At 44.3% G+C, this 18,195-nt stretch overlaps 1 protein-coding gene and 1 pseudogene across 2 annotated transcripts in view; one reads left to right on the forward strand and one right to left on the reverse strand.

The window, feature by feature from the left end:
* Positions 1–11,211, reverse strand: part of SPIC (Spi-C transcription factor) — a 52,685-nt gene extending 41,474 nt beyond the window's left edge. For both annotated transcript variants that reach the window (XM_073545018.1, XM_073545017.1), the window contains exon 1: positions 11,073–11,211. The gene's annotated coding sequence lies outside the window, so the exon portion shown is untranslated. The remainder of the gene's footprint in view (positions 1–11,072) is intronic.
* On the forward strand, positions 76–17,714 carry LOC141048975 (mitochondrial uncoupling protein 4 pseudogene; annotated as a pseudogene).
* Positions 17,715–18,195: the final 481 nt, after the last annotated feature.

The following is an 18,195-nucleotide window of genomic DNA, read 5'->3' on the forward strand; positions in this document are numbered from 1 at the left end:
CACGTGCCGTGTCTTGTTGTTTTAGTTACCGACCTGCGGGTCGTGTCACACAGGACAGGTCCATGTGACATTGGAATGGCACTGGAGCAGCGGGCTATGCCGGACACATGGCCCCAGCTCAGCAAGTTCGTCCTGTCCGCCTGTGCTGCCAGTGTGGCCGAGCTAGTGACGTTCCCTCTGGATCTCACCAAAACACGACTACAGATACAAGGAGAGGCGGCTCTGAAACAGTTTGGAGAAGGAGGTGCGGCGGCGCCCTACAGAGACATGGTGCGCACAGCCATTGGTATCGTACAGGAGGAAGGCGTGCTGAAGCTTTAGCAGGGAGCGACACCTGCGGTGTATCGCCACGTTGTGTACTCGGGAGTCCGTATGGTTGTTTATGAGCGACTTCGTGATTCTCCACTTGGAAAATGGACGAGTGACACCTTTCCGATGTGGAAGGCTGTGATAGGGGGGATGACCGCTGGAGCGATTGGACAGTTTTCTGCTAGTCCAACAGACCTGGTAAAGGTCCAGATGCAGATGGAAGGAAAGAGGAGGCTCGAAGGAAAACCACCCAGGAAGGAACTTGAGAAGAGTCCCGGGCAGCTCAGTCAGAATCCTGGAGTAGCAACTATGGTGTCAGCGAGGAGTTCTTGCAAAGCTTGGAGGAGTGGCAGCTATGGTGTCAGTGTGGAGTTCTTGCAAAGCTTGGAGGAGTGGCAGCTATGGTGTCAGTGTGGAGTTCTTGCAAAGCTTGGAGGAGTGGCAGCTATGGTGTCAGTGTGGAGTTCTTTGCAAAGCTTGGTGGAGTGGCAGCTATGGTGTCAGCGAGGAGTTCTTGCAAAGCTTGGTGGAGTGGCAGCTATGGTGAAAGCTGCACTCAGATGCTCGACTCTGTTGCTGGAAAAGAGCTGCACTCAGATGCTGGACTCTGTTGCTGGAAAGCTGCACTCGGATGCTGGACTCTGTTGCCGGAAAGCTGCACTCGGATGCTGGACTCTGTTGCTGGAAAGCTGCACTCGGATGCTGGACTCTGTTGCTGGAAAGCTGCACTCGGATGCTGGACTCTGTTGCTGGAAAGCTGCACTCGGATGCTGGACTCTGTTGCTGGAAAGCTGCACTCGGATGCTGGACTCTGTTGCTGGAAAGCTGCACTCGGGTGTTGGATCCGGTTGGAGGAAAAGATGCACTCAGATGTCGGACTCTGTTGCTGGGAGCATTAGCAACAGAGCAAAGCTAAGTGGTGTTTCCCTGTTTGTCACTTTCCTCAATGTGTGTTTTAATGCAGTGGTGGGATCAGTTTCTGCACCGTCCATTTCACTAGTAAGGGATTGGTTCAGAGCGAGCTAGGGACTTCAGGTATCCTGATCAGCGCCCGGTACGGAACCAGCCTAGGGATCGTTAGGAGTGTAGAGACACTGACTCAGGGGAGTGCAGGAGGTCTCCACATCCCCATTCCCTATCGCAGGGCCACCATTGTAATTGTTTTCCTGGTTTTCCCCTTTATTCTGCAATTCGTCCTGCTGGAGGCGGTGTATCCAGACATACGTGTACTACTGAAATTCGCCTGCTGGAGGCCGTGTATCCGGCTGCACATTCTATTATTTAAATTCGCCCTGCTGGAGGCGGTGTATCCAGGGTCACGCGTTCATATAAATTCGCCCTGCTGGAGGCGGTGTGTCCAGTCACACGTGACCATGACAGTCTGTGTTTGCCTCCTGAAATGTATACGGAGATTCAGTATGTTTAAACTATACTAGATATACCTTGTATCTAGTGATACTGTACCCTTTTGCAAATTTTTAGATTATTGTCTAATCCATACTGAGCCTGTGACCATCTGTGTCTGACTCATGAAATATATACGGAGATTTGCAATTATCCCTAGACTGTATAGAGCTGTCCGCTTCTGAAACAGTACCATATATCTGCTGGTATTTTTAGTCCATTTTCACAAAAATTATTACGTATGGTAGAAGAGGCTGCGGACGTGGGTGTGGGGGGGCCAGCTGGTACTGATGGTGGTGTATCTGCTGGTATTGCCAAAAGCACAATAGAAGCTAAGGCAGGAGGCGTTGAGCCTGCATCATCAGCTGGCACAAGAAGGCCTTTAAAGCTCCCTTTTCTGGAAATAGGTAAACTGCTTTTAAAGCCGGAGCATCAGGAACAGGTTTTGGCTTACATTGCCAAAACAGCCTCCAGCTCTATTGCCTCCTCTTCTGAAGTTACAAAAACTGCAAGCACAAAGTCGTCAGTGCAGGCTTCTGGTCAGGAACCACCCCTTTCCTTGTCTCCTTCACCCCCACTAAAAGTGAAGGATGCGGCAGCCCACACTTCAGATTACTCCATAGAGCTCTTTTCACAGGCCATGCCTGTGTTATCAAGTGAAATTCTGAATTCCCCAGTCCAACATGAATCGGAGATGGAGTGCACTGATGCACAGCCACTGCTAGATGATTCCACTGATACATTCACCCACAGCACTACATTCTTCTCACACTCTATAGAGCCAGAATGTGACACTGATAAAACTCAGGTGCCCCTTCCCGCATTCTATACCACCTTACACGGTGACACAGAGGAAGGTGCAGATGAAAGTGCCGGTTCCCTGAGCAGCTGGGGGGCTCCTACTCGTGGGCGACGGCAGTGACACAGGGCCCCTCATAGTACGCAAAAGTGTCTCTGCCGGTGGGAGGGCCGACTCGCCGTCAGACATACCGTCGTACTATGAGGGGCCCTGTGCCAGTGCCGTCGCCCACCAGTGGGCCCACCATGCTTGCTCAGGGCCACAGCACTTGCAATACTTACCACTCCCTGCTCCACCACCGTGACGTCTTCCGCCTTTCCTGACAGTGACATTCAGGTTACAGAGCGCGATGACATCATGTCTGTATGCCCTCTACCGAAACAGTACAAGTGCAGAGAGCTTTAAAATGGCAATGCTGAGGAGTCCAGAGTAGAGCAGTGCCCAGCGAGGAGAGGTATTTAATTTTTTAAAATGTTGGGAGCATTTTTTGAGGAGCAATATACACTGGAGAATGATATATGGGGCCCATCATACATTGGAGCATCATCCATTTGGCCCATCATATACTGGAGCATTCCAAATGGGGGACATCAGACACTGAAGCAGCATTTACAGGGCCCATTATACACTGGATGATTAGAAATGGGGCCCATTAAATATGGAGCATAATTTGGGACCATAACACACTGCAGCATCGTCCATGGGGACCAACATATACTGGAGCATTCCAAAGGGGGGACATCAGACTCTGGAGAAGCATTTACGGGGCCCATTATACACTGGAGCATTAGAAATAGGGCCAGTTATGTATGGACTCTATGGAGCATTATTTGGGCCCATAAGACAATACTGCAGCATTATGTGGAGCTCATCATATACTGTATGGAACATTATATGGGACCAATTATTCTGTATGGAGAAATATATGGGGCTCATTATTCTGTATGGTCCACTAGGTGGTGGCCATAATACTGTATGGATTAATATACTGTCCGTTTTTTGAGCTATTGTAGAATTTAAAATAGATATCAGTCATGTCATGTAAGCAGTGAAGTATTTTTCATTGTACTATACCTATATTTCTGTGCCATATTGGAGCATTATGAATTGTGGTATGTGTTAAAAGGGCGCACTGACACTCTTTGGCCCAGGGCACACGAAAACCTGGCTCCAGTCCTACCCCCCCACAACTTTAGCCAAATAACCCCCAGTTTTCAATGCGTAAACTATTATTATAAAGTAAATTAAGGTTGCCAAGCTTAAGTAATAAGAATTGATGTCGTTGGCATTGAAATGGGCACTGTAGGTGTGTTTACTGTCCTCCACTCCCTGCCGACTTTGCTTCCCCATTGACTTGCATTGGGTTTCGTGTTTCAGTCGGACCCCGACTTTTCCCTATAGTCGGACGATTTTGTTCGACCCGACATTTTAGAAAGTCGGGTTTCATGAAACCCGACTCGACCCGAAAAAAGGAAAAGTCGCTCATCTCTACTTAAGACCCAAACTTCTTTTTATTTTCACAAGGATATCAGAAAATAATGGACCACAAAATTTGTTGTGCAATTTCTCATGAATACACTGATACCACAGTTATGCAGGAAAACTACTGTTTGGGTACACAGCAGGGCTCAGAAGGGAAGGATCACCATTTGACTTTTTGAACGCAAAATTGGCTGGAATCGAGAGCAGATGCCATGTCGTGTTTGTATAGTCCATGATGTGCCGAAACAGTGGAACCCCCCATAAGTGGCCTTATTTTGGAAACTACAGCCCTCAAGGATTTTATCCAGGGGTATAGTGAGCATTTTGAACCCACAGGTGCAACACAGAATTTGATAACATTAGGTAGTCATACTGAATACAATATCATTAGTGTTAAGCGCAAGTGCTCGCTAATTCAATTTGAATCAGGTGCTCGGGTATGCACCGAGTATCACGGGTGCTCGAGTAACAAGTCCCGAGACTAGAGTCCCCGCCATGCACATTTTGCGGCTGTTAGACATCCAAAAAAAGAAATGCAGGGATCCATGATACTCTGTGCATACCCGAGCACCTGATGCAAACTCAAGTAGCAAGCCCTTGTGCTCAAGACTAACTGTCATATCATCTTTTTTTTATTTTTACTTTTGAGAAAACCCCAATACCAACTTCAACCCTAACACAACTCTAACCCCAACCATAGCCCTAATGCAACTCTAACCTCAACCCCAACTACAAAGAATGGAATTTTTTTTATAATTTTTACCTAAGAGAATTACAAAGGGGGATTTGATTTAGTAATTTTTTTCTTTTGATCACTGTGATAAGGTCTAAAAATTCCCTATTGTTGCTGGGTACCGCCCGCAATTTTTTTCCAGAAAGATGATGTGGAGGACCCGGAAACACAGCAGGACAGACCAAAGGATGGCAGAGGTAAAGGGGGGGACTCTGGGGTCTTCATTTCTCTCTCCTCTGATATTATGTCAAAAGAGAGAGAAATTATTTTAACAGTGGGCACAGTTGTTTTTATTTAGTGATCGGGGACTGGAAAATCTGGCCCTGATCATGTTCTCCAGGGTCTCAGCTACCTCTAGTAGCCAAGAACCTCGAGATTTTCTGACTCTAGGGGGCGCTTTACCCTTATTCACCGATCACAGTTTTAAAACGGCAATTAGAGAATAAGGCCACTTAGTGTCCGTTTTAATGTGTATCAGCGGTCGTTAAGGAGTTGATACCACAGAGGGATTTGGGAAACCTGGATGCTTGATATTAATAAGTTAAAATCATGCACTTGGACAGAGAAAACAAAATATACAGTTGGGCACTAAATAGTAAAACACTGGGTAAAACTGGCAATGAAAAAGACTTTTAGTGACCAGTGTCAGGCAGCTGCTGCCAAGGCAGATACAATTATGAGTTCTATTAAAAGAGGCATAGATGCTCACAACAAGAAATTAGTTTTGTATCTATAAAATTCACTAGTGCGGCCACACTTAGAATATCATGAATACCTTTGGTGTCTGGTGTATAATAAGGACATAGTTGAATAAGAGCAAGTGCAGAGAGTAGCGACCAAAGTTATTAACTAAATGTTTGCGCTACAGTACCAAGACAGGTTATCAAACTTAGGTCGATGTTATTATAAAGTACAAAAAACATGAATGGACAGTTCAGAGATATATCTAATGACCTTTAAATGCCTAGGCCTGCAATACTGACAATGTGGCATCTTGTACATCTAGAGAAAAAAAAGTGTAATCATTATTGCAGACTGATTCTTCACTTTAAAAGCATTAAACAATATGTTGCACGATGTTGTAAAAGCCAATTTACTAAATAAGTACAAGGAGGGCCTGGATGCTCTTTTTTGAGGAATATAATATTACAGGTTATGGATACTAAATTCTGTGATGGGACATTGATGCAGGGAACTAGTCCAATTGTTGTACGTGGAGTCGGGAAAGAGTTTTGAAGCATCTGTCTCATCGAGGTTTTGTCTTTTTCTGTATCAACGTGTAATAGGTTGATTTCAATGGACTTGAGTTTTCTTTCAACAGTAAAACTACTGTATGATACTATGAGTGTTAAACCCAGTGTCGGACTGGGGTGCCAAAGGCCCACCAGTAACGTTAACTTTAGGGGCCTACTTTTCACCTGCATACCAATATTACACTGCCCTCATTGACAAATTTACCTACGGAATATCTCTATATAATAATAAACTGGGTAGTTTGGTTAATGAATGATGAGATGCTGCATTTTTTCTGTACAAAGTGAATAAAGTGAATTATACCAAGTACTGCCCATACAGTGGGCTTGGGGGCCCAGATCTGCACAGGGGCCCCCCGGGGGATACCCCTGTTCCCCTATGGGCTAGTCCGAGCCTGGTTAAACCTATTATGCATTTTGCTTGTTAAAGTGACGGTGATCATAATGAATTGCCACTGCAATAACGATTGTGTCCAGTAAAAACTGAACTGTTAAATTTTATTTTGGTTTGCAATTGTCTGTTTTTATGTGAACCATTTGAACACCCTATGTTGCAGAGCCCTCTTATTATTGAAGCACTAGTTGTATTATCGAAATCCAACAAGGAATATTTTTTCCTACTGGACTACCAGTGATATGAGATTATTTTTAACAGTTGGGTAAAGTATTTATCTCCAGGTGGGGGGAAAGAATTTTCACTAGTGGGCCATTACAATTACATTCTTTACAGGACCATGGAATAGAATAGACAGATGCAGTTTGAAATTAGGTTCTTACAGATTTCCTATAATGAAATATGCCATAATAGGAGTCTATGCTATTGTATTTGTCTCTAAAAGCTCTCCAAAAGACCACTTCTTAAAGAAAACCAACCCTAATCTAGAATAGTTTTACCTGTAACAGATTTTTTTATTACTTCATACCTTATTTATGTTGGCCCGGATTTAGAGGACGACCAATCTATACAACCATTTTCCCTTAATTTTTGTTACATAGAAGAACTAGTTACCAAAATTTCACAGTAAGCCAATATCCAAGAAGTATAGTTTCTCCTTGCGGAGATTGACATGCTAAGCATGCCGAGATGAGGAGACTTAAATCCGCAATGCTCTGTGCATTTGTCTAGAAACATCTTAGTTTGTGATCAGTTTCTTTTCCTCCAATATTTTTATTATTCTGATTTTTTTTATCTTTGTTCTTCCTTTCCACTTCTAACAGCAGAGTTCTCATTAATATTGGTTCACTGCATGGCTTTCCCTAGCCTTCTGTTTTTCTTTTCACAAAATTCTAGTTTAAAGCTTCCCTGATGAGTGTAGCAAACTGACTTCCAAATATGTGTTTTCCAGTCTTGGTAAGGTGCAGCCCATCTCTAGCAAGAAATCCAAATCCTTGGTGTCTGCACCATAGATGCAGCCAGTTTTTTGCCTGTAGAATCTTGTTCCACCTCCTTGTTTCATGACCATCCACTGGGAGGCCAGTTCTTTCACTTTCTTGCTTAAGTCTTCAAAGTCACTGCAGATAGTTTTCCAGGTCCTTTCTTGCATTGTCATTTGTGCACACGTGTATTAGCAGGAATGGGTACTCTGTAAGTCTGAAGTGTCCTGATATCCTGTCAAACACATCTTTGATTTTTGCACCTGGAAGACAGCACATTTCTCTTGATGCTATATAAAAGGAAGGACAAGATTGGGCATATCTCTCTCCCACCAGTTTTGGATCTACTGGGACTGTCACCAATGTTGCAGGGTGAAGACTTTCACACAAGGACCGACCCTTCCATCTGGCTGTGGTAGACGGAGCCGTGCTAAAAAGCACTGTGCGTAGGAAAAGGGTAAAAGTCCAGGCGGGAAAGCTAGGCGGACAGTCGGGCGCAGTGTCATCTGTGAGAGCAGAGCATTCATTGTGCACAGGCCAACTTGACAGATCGCCCGTGTACCAGTCTACTGTGGGTGGACAATGGACTGCCAACTTCCCTCTTACCTCCATGTCTGGAGGTGACTCACATTCTCAACCAGAGACTGTAACGTGCACACAGTGCAGGGAGAAGCAGGTGACTAGGCCAGAGCCCCTGAGAGAGACACCTGCACACACCACAGAGTGAAGTCTCATTCTTGCTGTCCCTTGTACTGGACTGAGCACAGTTTGTGGCATTTGTGAGTGTAGGAATCTCCCACAACCTTCAAGGATCCTTCACCCTTCCCCATGGACTGCAACCCCATCTTCTACAGACACCACTGAGACGTCACGTGCCGCTGTTGTCAGTGCCACCATTGGAGAACCAAGATGCTGCAATCAAGAAGACTACTGACTGACGAAGCTTGTACCACAGGTGTGTTTATAGTTACAGATGTGCACTCCTCTTTAAACTTAGTTTTTGACGAGCATCCATCAGTTTGTTTGGTTTTCCTCCAACACTGATCTGCTTTCTCTAATTCAGTATCTCATGAACATGTTGCACTTTGCCCTTTATACAGACACGTGCATCTTTGGCAACATATTTTGGACAGGCATTTTTAGACCGAGTCTCATACGTGCATCTGTTACACCGATCTTCTGATGGGCATGAAACACATTCTGGTAAATGATGGTGGCTAAACGAGGAAACATTGTAGGCTGTATCCTGGATCTCATACCTTCCATATCCACTGCTGTTATTAATCATGTACATTCCCATTCCTGTCATCACCATGCTCCTTTTCCTGATCACTTCATCCAAAGATTCTTCCACCATATTTTTACTAAAAACCTGCACCTTCCCAGCAGCAACTGTGCAGGAAACCACGTTACAGTTTTGCAAGGTGTTTATGATGCCCCTAAAAAAAATATACACAATATGTTGATATGTACAGGGGGAAATGTTTGTCAGCCCATACACATAGTGTATGGGCATTCCAAGTATAGATGAAATGCACCTTTGCAATGTGAATTTTGTATGAAATCTTCCCCCACGTTTCTTTCAAGGGGGATTGTGGTGCGTGCAAATTAGGGCCAGACCTTGCATTCACTTCATGGACAATCTTTATGGTAATAAAAAAATAAAATAATAAAGGAAACTTTTGTTTCATGTGGCCATCCAGTACGTGGTTTCAAAGGCTTATTGGGGTGTATGCAGGGCCGTATTTAGAGTTTGTGCTGCCCTAGGCACTTTTTGTGCTGCCCCCCCATTGGCGACTATGACTAATGCATACACTGGCTCGTAATGGATCACTTACAGCAACATTCGGCCTCATTCATACCCTATGGGACTTGCGGACATGTGCAGCACATGTGGTTTTGCCGCGATCCCGCAAATGCGGTACTTGCAGTAATGGAAAAAAATGGTGCTAGCGATGTTTTTTTGTCTCACCACAAGTGCAAAACTGCAAGTGCTGCACATGTCCGCAAGTAACCATCACTACCTGTCCCTGCACCTTGCTAGCTCATCCCTAACCTTTCCTCTCAGGCCTAAAACTACACTATAAAGCTTTATGAAAACAACTAAATTACATATTCCTATGATGAGGGCTCCAGGCTACAGCGCAGACTGGGATGGGCAGTCTCTGGGTCTCCATTCCTTCTCTTCTTGCCCCCTATGTTGAAATTCCCGGCTCTTCCTCATAGTATGACGCGCAGCCGGACGTCAATTCCGGTCCGGTGCATTGTGGGGGCTTATCAGATGTATGGGCCAGCTTCAATATGAGCACTGCGCCCAGATCGTACAGCCCATACACCCGCAGGGGTATGTTAGGGGCAGCTATTTGTCCATCAGTCTGATGCCCAGAGCCCATTTGGGCCAGTCTAGTGACCTGAATGTGATGCAGGCCATCACTATGTATGTAATGCTAATGTGAGATCAGCGGCTCAGTCATTTAACCCACGAAAAATAACACTTAACGAAATCAAAAACGCCCATCTGCCCACTTTGATGCCAGTTCTAATACCTAGAACACATAGGACAGGGTAAAGGGACCTGAATTTGATGTCGGGCATCATGATCTATGTGTATGCAGTGTGATATCAGTGGCCCAAAGTTATTTAACCCTTTCATTGATGCTCAACCTCATTGGCAACATTACTAGGAACAGATTATTCAGGGGATGACTGACTTAAGAAGGACAATATTACGAATAGTACAAAACATTACTAATAAGACTGTGTTCACACACTGCATTTTTGCAGTTTTTTTTTTTGCTGCCTTTTTTATGCACGTTTTAAGCTGCATTTTACAGTATCAGGAAAGTCTATGAGATTTCAGAAATCTCATGCACACATATTGGTTTTATTTCCCTGACTGATTTGGAAAACTGCTGCGTTTTTAAAAACTGCAACAAATCACTTTCAGCGGTTTTTCTGCCTTTGTTTCCAAAAAAAAAGACAGAAAAAAAAATGCTGAAAGTGACATGTTGCTGTTTTTACAAACGCGGCAGAAATCGCAGGTAGCAGTTTTTGGTGCAAAAATCATGAGCGTTAAATCAGACTTTTTTGGGGAGGTGGGGGGGCACTAAACTTTAACATGCATGCACGAGAGACAACAAAAACACAGCAAAACTTGCTTTTAGCAAGCAGCTTAAATGCAGCTTTAAATTTTCATAATAAAAAAAAAAGCAACATGTGAACATAGACTAACAGTTCCATACATCCTGTCACCACTACGTACAGCTGACTAAAAGAAAATGGTGGACAAGCTGCTAGATATCAGAAATGTCACAATAACAATCAATGTCATAAATTCTGACAACCCCACATGTAGGTGCAGACTGTATGCCAGGGTTGTGTCAGCGCCATTCTGGATGGCAGGGCTCATATTGGACCTGTGTGTGACCTTCTAGGGACCACTTAGTATTATCCCCCATAGTGACCCCTACATGACAGGCGGCTGCAGATCATCTGCTGACAGCACAGTGACATGATGAAGGTACCAGGACTTGCAGGCATTGCTGGGACCATGGTATCCCCTGGATGTGCACAGAGCAGTACCAGCCCCCATTCCTCCCCCAAGATGTTGCACACATGTCATTACCTTTCTCTCCAACACAAAAACTCCTTTGATCAGTGCTCTCCAGCTATACCGCCCCCATCATAAAGCAGCCCTGAGCCCCAGCCGTGCACTTACACTATCCTCATCCAGGTAATGGTGAAGGCTGGCAGCGTGATGGGCAGGATCACCCAGCCTGGCATCTTGGAGAGAGGCATGCTGGTGGCAAGGCTGCGGTGCACTGCTGATGGCTGTCCTGGGCCTCAGCACTTCGCAGTAAAGTGCCCGGATCCAGGTGGAGGCTTCTCCCAAGCTGCTCTTCTCCCGTAACCCAGGATGGCGCTCCCCACCGCCCCTTGCAGGTCCCGATGAGCAGAAGGCTTCAGCCTGTGATCCGGGCTGTGATCCCCAGCAGCCACTGCCAGAACACTGAGGCAGGAACTGAACTTGGCGCTTCAGCGAGGAGGAGGCGGGGCCTGCAGTGTGATGTGTTTCTGCTTCCTGCTCCCTGTGCAGTTCACAGCAGCCAGAAGACTGAGGCGGGTGGGGAGCTGGCTGGGTGGGCCGCTGGGTGGGTGGGTAGGCCCCCAGACTAGAAGAAAAAAAAAAAACTTGTTTTGCTCAGGTGCTGCCCCTCGCTATTGTACCGCCCTAAGCAAGTGCCCGGAAATGCCTAGTGGTAAATACGGCCCTGTGTGTATATGACTTAGTAGCCGGGCAGGCCTTGCAGTCAATGCATAAGAAAACAGAATGGGAGAACAAAATGAATAATGTGAAGTGGATTTTCCTGTGCCCATCCAGTATGTGGGTTCAAAGGCTTATTGGGGTGCATATGACTTGGTAGCAGGGCAGGCCTTGCAGTCAATGCATAAGAAAAGAGTATGGGAGTACAAAATGAACAATGTGAAGTGGATTTTCCTGTGCCCATCCAGTATGTGGGTTCAAAGGCTTATTGGGGTGTATATGACTTGGTAGCAGGGCAGGCCTTGCAGTCAATGCATAAGAAAAGAGTATGGGAGTACAAAATGAATAATGTGAAGTGGATTTTCCTGTGCCCTTCCAGTATGTGGGTTCAAAGGCTTATTGGGGTGTAGATGACTTGGTAGCCGAGCAGGCCTTGCTGTCAATGCATAAGAAAACAGAATGGGAGAACAAAATGAATAATGTGAAGTGGATTTTCCTGTGCCCATCCAGTATGTGGGTTCAAAGGCTTATTGGGGTGCATATGACTTGGCAGCAGGGCAGGCCTTGCTGTCAATGCATAAGAAAACAGAATGGGAGAACAAAATGAATAATGTGAAGTGGATTTTCCTGTGCCCATCCAGTATGTGGGTTCAAAGGCTTATTGGGGTGCATATGACTTGGTAGCAGGGCAGGCCTTGCAGTCAATGCATAAGAAAACAGAATGGGAGTACAAAATGAACAATGTGAAGTGGATTTTCCTGTGCCCATCCAGTATGTGGGTTCAAAGGCTTATTGGGGGTGTATATGACTTGGTAGCAGGGCAGGCCTTGCAGTCAATGCATAAGAAAAGAGTATGGGAGTACAAAATGAATAATGTGAAGTGGATTTTCCTGTGCCCTTCCAGTATGTGGGTTCAAAGGCTTATTGGGGTGTAGATGACTTGGTAGCCGAGCAGGCCTTGCTGTCAATGCATAAGAAAACAGAATGGGAGTACAAAATGAATAATGTGAAGTGGATTTTCCTGTGCCCATCCAGTATGTGGGTTCAAAGGCTTATTGGGGTGCATATGACTTGGCAGCAGGGCAGGCCTTGCTGTCAATGCATAAGAAAACAGAATGGGAGTACAAAATGAATAATGTGAAGTGGATTTTCCTGTGCCCATCCAGTATGTGGGTTCAAAGGCTTATTGGGGTGCATATGACTTGGCAGCAGGGCAGGCCTTGCTGTCAATGCATAAGAAAACAGAATGGGAGTACAAAATGAATAATGTGAAGTGGATTTTCCTGTGCCCATCCAGTATGTGGGTTCAAAGGCTTATTGGGGTGCATATGACTTGGTAGCAGGGCAGGCCTTGCAGTCAATGCATAAGAAAACAGAATGGGAGTACAAAATGAACAATGTGAAGTGGATTTTCCTGTGCCCATCCAGTATGTGGGTTCAAAGGCTTATTGGGGTGTATATGACTTGGTAGCAGGGCAGGCCTTGCAGTCAATGCATAAGAAAAGAGTATGGGAGTACAAAATGAATAATGTGAAGTGGATTTTCCTGTGCCCTTCCAGTATGTGGGTTCAAAGGCTTATTGGGGTGTAGATGACTTGGTAGCCGAGCAGGCCTTGCTGTCAATGCATAAGAAAACAGAATGGGAGTACAAAATGAATAATGTGAAGTGGATTTTCCTGTGCCCATCCAGTATGTGGGTTCAAAGGCTTATTGGGGTGCATATGACTTGGCAGCAGGGCAGGCCTTGCTGTCAATGCATAAGAAAACAGAATGGGAGTACAAAATGAATAATGTGAAGTGGATTTTCCTGTGCCCATCCAGTATGTGGGTTCAAAGGCTTATTGGGGTGCATATGACTTGGCAGCAGGGCAGGCCTTGCTGTCAATGCATAAGAAAACAGAATGGGAGTACAAAATGAATAATGTGAAGTGGATTTTCCTGTGCCCATCCAGTATGTGGGTTCAAAGGCTTATTGGGGTGCATATGACTTGGTAGCAGGGCAGGCCTTGCAGTCAATGCATAAGAAAACAGAATGGGAGTACAAAATGAACAATGTGAAGTGGATTTTCCTGTGCCCACCCAGTATGTGGGTTCAAAGGCTTATTGGGGTGCAGATGACTTGGCAGCAGGGCAGGCCTTGCAGTCAATGCATAAGAAAACAGAATGGGAGAACAAAATGAATAATGTGAAGTGGATTTTCCTGTGCCCATCCAGTATGTGGGTTCAAAGGCTTATTGGGGTACATATGACTTGGTAGCAGGGCAGGCCTTGCAGTCAATGCATAAGAAAAGAGTATGGGAGTACAAAATGAACAATGTGAAGTGGATTTTCCTGTGCCCACCCAGTATGTGGGTTCAAAGGCTTATTGGGGTGCAGATGACTTGGCAGCAGGGCAGGCCTTGCAGTCAATGCATAAGAAAACAGAATGGGAGAACAAAATGAATAATGTGAAGTGGATTTTCCTGGCCCCATCCAGTAGCTGGGTTCAAAGGCTTATTGAGGTGCATATGACTTGGTAGCAGAGCAGGCCTTGCAGTCAATGCATAAGAAAAGAGTTTGGGAATACAAAATTAATAATGTGAAGTGGATTTTCCTGTGGCCATCCACTACGTGGCTTCAAAAGTTTATTGGGGTGCATGCAACTTTGAGGCAGGCCAGGCCTTGCATTCAATGCAACATTTTTTCAGGATGCCCTCCTGTACCTCTCGTGAAAGTGGTATTGGGGTGCGTCGCAATTCTTAGCAGCCCATCCACTCACTGCATAGGCTATAACAGTTTAGGAGACCCACTGTTTAATAATAGCCCTTTAAGAATATTAATGCCTCCTGATGGCCCTCTAAAAATAGGCTCTGTGACTTTAAGAATCCCTCCTTCATAAATGAAACAAGATGTGCCTGCTTATGTGTCACACACCACATGGCCAGCTAGGGCTGTTAAATGTTACAATGATATTTCCAAGTAAATGCATTTGTATTGGTTGAAAGCAATGTTAAAGTTGAAAAACGCATCAAAAACGCTGCGTGTGAACATAGCCCAAGTGGGGGAGGAACATTTTTGTTTTGGGTTAATTATTTTGCCTTTTATACAAGTGATTAATATGGAAAGGATGTTCCTTAACATATTTCCTAGCAAAATCCATTTTACTTTCATTTTTGTATGTTTGTTTTTTGGTGCGCCTGTGAAAATGGCGTGAAACTCTGACAACTTTGCTTACAGCTGTGACCTAGGAGTCAGAAATGCTTCCAGGGGCAGATGCCATGATGTCCCCGTGTCATTTGAGCAGTGTTTCCATCATTTTCAGACATTTTTAGACCTTAAAAGGACCCCCGGGGGATTGCGGTAAAAATGCTCGGGTCTCCCATAGACTTACATTGGGCTCGTTGTTCTGTCCAAGTACCTGAGGGTAAGTGCACACATAGTTTTTAGGTTGTGCGGATTTTGTTGAAAAATCCGCAGGTAAATCCGCAGGACAAAAGTCCTGCGGATTAGCCTGCGATTTTTCCCTGCGGTTTCACACCTCATAATGATAAGGTGTGAAACCGCAGCGGAAACCGCACAAAGAATTGACATGCTGCGGATTGTAACCTGCGGAAAAATCCGCAGCATGTGCACAGCGTTTTTTTTTTTTCCATAGGAAATAAAGGTACTGTACAATGCAGAGCCAAAACCGCTGCGGATCCGCAGCAGAATCCGCACGTGCACATACCCTCAGTATTCCAATTTGCTTGACCTGAGCAACGAACACCCGAGCATTTTAGTGCTCGCTCATCACTACTAGTTACCGGTAGAACAAGATCGACTGATTGCTTTAGTACACATAATAAAATAATGATGTTGCAATTAATGAAAAGTATTGCAGAGTAGAAGATCATGTCAAACAAGGAGAATTTAGAGAAAAAGTGAGAAAACATTCTACAGCATAAAATTTCAATGAGCTGTTATACAAAACCTCAGTGCTATTAATCAGCAAAGCAGTGTGTACACATGTCCTATCAGCTGCCAGTGTTTGCATACATCATATTCAATTCTATGGGGGTCAAAGTATCAACTGTAAAAATATGTGGGCAGTAGTTTTAAGATTTGCCAGCTTTAAGATGGAACTCATGCTTTTAGTTTAACTCATTTGCTTAACGTGACACTATTTGTTGCTGCAGCTGCCAGGTAAAATTTTCCCATGGAAAATCTACTATTCATTTCATCTGTTGCAAAATATTAAAGAAATAAAGCTCTATGATATGTTTGTCCTACCTTCTTACATGAATCCATTCTACTTGCTAGTTTTCACTACTGGTAATAGTGATCTCAGGTATTATAGTTTCGTTTCTGCAAGCCTAAATAGGTTCTAACTGTTTTAGGGAACTTAATTAGGGATTTTCCAGTGTGGGTTTACCTTATTTTTGTTCTTCACACCATCTTGCATATTCCATGATTTACATTTTTGTGTAATTTTTAAGTTGTTTTGTAAATGCCTACAGTTGGTATTGTGTTAATCACATAATTTGTTTTGCTATTATTGTGGAACTTGGGACAAACCTGCCATAGGAGTCAATTTTCTGATTTTATCTTTTGAGATAATAGAATTACAATGAAACTGTTATTTTATTTTTTTACTTTAACAGGTCCTGAATTTTGTGCTGATTATTATCTTTTTAAGGGCTGTAGCACCGTTTTTCTATCACATAACTCTAAGGGTACCGTTACACATAGCGATGCACCAGCGATCCCGACAACGATATGGATCGCTGGTGCATCGCTAAGTGGTCGCTAGTGAGCTGCCACATAGGCAGATCTCACCAACGACATCGCAGGGGTCGGGGGTCTCTACTTACCTGTCAGACGCGGCGATCCTGACGTCCTCCCACCCGCGTCCACGCGTCGCTCGTCGTCACAGCAGGAAGCTGACGACAAGAAACGGTCCAGGACGTTCTCGCGCGATCAGCGATAACCAGCGGGGGAGCCGGTCGGAGGTAAGTATCACATGTAGCGATATTGCTAGCAATATCGCTGCAACGTCACAAAATCGGTGACTTTACAGCGATATTGCTAGCGATATCGCAGTGTGTAACGGGGGCTTAATTCTCCTACTTTGCATCACGCAGACTTTATAGTTACCGTAAATAATACAAATCCGACATTCTGCAGCCACCCCTAAAAGATCTTAGGAAATTACTATAGACAGATCTTTTTTCTTTAAAAATGTAAACGTAGCATAAATTAATTGTGCTGTACAATATCCTCAATCTCTATAGCACATCCAAAACATCCTGGATTTTTTTTCTCTACACCACACTTGCAGTAAAACACAAAAAAACAGGCCTGAGATATATCAGGCAATGAAGATCTTCGTCAATGTTCACGATGTAGATCACCTCAGAAAACAATTGAACATTGATGGCAGCCCAGCTATGTCCACTTATCCAAGTTTTGGTATTCATTATTCTCACACAGAACGCTGAAAATACAGCAATCAAATTAATAAAAGAGAAATATGCAGGACCCAAGTTTTTGCCTGACCCAGTGTTTCACTTGATGGCTTCTTACTGGGGTGAACTGGAAGCTTTATTGAGTTTACGACCTCATTCAGACATCTATGTTTTAAAGGGAATCTGTCATCCTATTTTTCGCCTATCAGCTGCCGGCACTGACATCAGGGGCTTATCTACAGAATTCTGGAATGCTGTAGATAAGCCCCCGATGTAACCTGAAAGATAAGAAAAATGAGTTAGATTATACTCACCCCGGGGCGGTCCTGGTCCGGTTTTGGTCCGATGGGTGTTAAGGTCCGGTCCGGCACCTCCCTTCTAACGGTGACGTCCTCTTCTTTCCTTCCCGTCGCGGCTCCAGCGCAGGCGCACAGCTCTGCCCTGCGCACTGCAGTATTCTGCTCTGCCCTCAACAGGGCAGAGCAGTGCGCCTGCGCAGGAGCCACGACAGGCAGCAAAGAAGAAGACATCACCGTTAGAAGATGGGAGGCGCCGGACTGGACCATGACACCAATCGGACCCGGATCGGACCAGGACCACCCCTGGGTGAGTATAATCTAACTCATTTTTTTTTTACCTTTCAGGTTACATCGGGGGCTTATCTAAAGGATGAATGCAAATGATTGTAATTAAATATTCAAAAATAACAACAAATAGACATTTAAAAATATGGGGAGAAACACACAAAAGAAAGTTTACGAAAGACGCATCAAATACGGGTATAACATTTAGACAAGTTTTCCACCTAACCTACAAATAATGGAGAGGCTAACTAACACTAAATGCCACAGATAAAAAAACAAATGGCACAAGGAATGTAGAGTACAAAATGTAAACAATTTTATTCATATTAGAATTCCTATATCATACAATCACATATAGATGCCTCAAATTATCAGAAAAATCGCTGGAAACATGGACAAGAAAAAATCACTACATTATCAAATAAATAAACCAATAATTTGTGCTAAAAATGGCATATAATACCCAAGCAGTCATATGTAAGACCGCTAAAAATCCATATTGTAATAAATGCCCAAAATGACAATTTACATCCTAATCATAGTACCAGGATTTTACTAAAGCGGATCAAC

Source organism: Dendrobates tinctorius, unplaced genomic scaffold, assembly GCF_039654945.1.
Source record: "Dendrobates tinctorius isolate UK_male_01 unplaced genomic scaffold, ASM3965494v1 ptg000139l, whole genome shotgun sequence".
Lineage (NCBI taxonomy): Eukaryota > Metazoa > Chordata > Amphibia > Anura > Dendrobatidae > Dendrobates > Dendrobates tinctorius.